This window comes from Epinephelus moara, chromosome 1 (assembly GCF_006386435.1).
Source record: "Epinephelus moara isolate mb chromosome 1, YSFRI_EMoa_1.0, whole genome shotgun sequence".
NCBI lineage: Eukaryota > Metazoa > Chordata > Actinopteri > Perciformes > Serranidae > Epinephelus > Epinephelus moara.
The window spans coordinates 7,225,954-7,228,654 of NC_065506.1; positions in this window are offsets into that span (position 1 = coordinate 7,225,954).

The following is a 2,701-nucleotide window of genomic DNA, read 5'->3' on the forward strand; positions in this document are numbered from 1 at the left end:
TTATCTCCGTTATTAGAACCAAACGACAGCCGTTGCTGTTTCGGAGCTGAAGGACCAGCGTTATAAAAGTAACGGAAGTAACTAATGTCTTGTTTGAAAATGTACTTAAGTATTTGATTACTCAAACAGCAAACTAACGCGTTAGGTTACTCGTTACTGCAAAAAGTAATCAAAGTACTCTAACGCATTACTCTGTAACGCATTATACCCAACTCTGGCAGCGACAACCATGACAGGCTGATGGTGATGTCCATCCCTCTGTACATTGTACATAGGTTACATACCTACACCTGTACATCCCATTCATATGGACGTGATATCTCAAAAGGCCTTGAGGGACTTTCTTCAAATATGGAACAAACATTTACTGGTATTCAAAAATGAACTGATTGGAATTAGGTGGTCAAAGGTCAAGGTCACTGTGACCTTACAAAACATATTTGTGGCCATAATGCACAAAAAATTGCATGCTTATTATGACAAAATTTCACACAAATATCTAATAGAATAAAATGAGGAAAGATGAAATTGTACATTCAAAAGGTCAAAGGTCGACTTCACAGTGACATTATAATGTTCTGCAAAAACATTTTTCCCACCTTATGGGTATTAATTTAAGGATCTTTGACAAAAAGGTTCGGAGCCCCTGGTATAGATCTTCTGTGTGAAGAAACAGTGTTTTAGAATGCTTAGATTCTTTGCAACAACGTTCATATTTGAGAAATTGTCTGCTATAACAGTTACATGTGCGTGTGGACAGACATCGATGTAAACTGTAACTGTAACTTGACTTGTTTGGCAGAGGCATAAAGCCGTGAGGCAATAATTCTAATTAATAAAGTCCAATCAACATTTTAGGGGACAACAGAAAAGACGACATGACACAAAGCACCTTCTTATAGCCTATACAAAGTAGTTAACATGTTTTTTTGCTGGCACCTGAAACAGTAAATCATGTTGAAGTGGACTGAAAGAGAAGAAGACTTCAGGTTGTGACATGGTGTTTTACCTTCTAAATTTTGCCTCATCCTGAAACACTGAAGATGCTGATCTGAGTGACATTTTGAGCACTGATTGATTGCAGGGAGATCTTATAAAAATTCATGTTTGACTCCTCGTTTTTCTACCAAATATGACATCCCTGTCCCGCCTCAATTGGCAGCCGACTGACTGACGGGGGTGAAAATAAATCGGCTTGGCTGCCGCCTCACAATCAGTCTTAAAAGTTAAACAGCCATAAAAGGCTGCAGGAACTCTGACCTTCACAATCTAACCGAGCAGGAAAAGCCAATGATGTGTACAAGGCTCCGCTCGGCCTCGGCAGATTATGATAAAATATGTCTCAGCGTCACAAAAAGATAACTGCACGTCTCCCTGTGACAGATACGGGCCCGCTATTTTAATAACTGCCCAATTTCTGTGGCACTAAAATGTTTTACTGTCGGCTATAAAGCATGCAGCGTGTGACACAGGAAGCACGCATCGTCTCTGAACGCTTCAAAGTAAGATGGACCATGTGAAGCCGCAGAGGATTTAAACCAGCTGATCCAGAGGTAAGTGCTACAACATCAAAACATGTCAACCTCTGCCTCAGCTCCACCTCAGCCCCAAGAGATTTGTTGCTTTTGATTTTCGGCAGCAGCTGTTTTTGTATGATTGTAGAAAACATTTTTAAAACCCAGATCTTACAGAAACGTTGTTTTCCATCATTTGTAATATTTCCCAACACAAGTTCAGTCACCGCTGTAGTTTCCAAAGAGTCATGACTCTGCTGCTACGTGTAAGTGGGCATCACCATGAGACAAGACTTAAAAAAAACTGACTATCTGAATGAGTTTTAGCCACCTAAAATAATCAATATCAGTTTAATGGTTTAATGTGTAGTGGTTAGTGGTATATAGCGTTAAGGTTGCAGATTGCAAAGCATGTATAAATGTGACTGACCCTAACTATAGCCTATGTTTGATTTGTCCATTCTGGTCTACTGTAGAAACAATAGGGCAGTGATTATATGTTGATTGTATGTATGTGTATGCTGACCCCTAGCTCCAAGTCAAATTTCTCTAAGGAGACCAAAAATGAACTGAATCTGAATTCTGTAGAAGAGGACCAGCTCCGTTTGTAGATAAAAATGGCTCATTCTAAGGTAAGAAAAACACAATTCTTATTTTCAGGTGATAATGAAAACATGCTCGCATATATTATATTCAGTTTGAGCCAATAGATCCCCCTGAATCCTACAGACTGGACCATTGAGTGTATTTATTATATTTGGAACTTTTTAGAGGCTGCGGTAGAAGAATTTGAATTACTGTTTTGTGGAGTCTGGTGGCTTCACAGCAAGGTAAAGTGGTAAAAAATATTCTACATATAGCTTACACTTAAACTGATTTAGATTTTTTGGGTGGTTTAATACGAACCAATTTTATGTATGTCATCATCAAAAGCATAATGCTGGGTTTTTACCATCCCATTAGGGGTGTAACGGTACACAAAAATCTTGGTTCGGTACGTACCTCGGTACACAAGTCACGGTTCGTTTTTTTTTCGGTACAGTAATGAAAAAAATAGACAACTATTAAATATTTTTTACTTATTGGTAACCTTATTAAAACATACCACCACAGCAGTTAACTCTTTTTACACAATTTTTGAATGAAACAAATATATATAAAATCCTGCTTTTTCACATTGTTTGAAT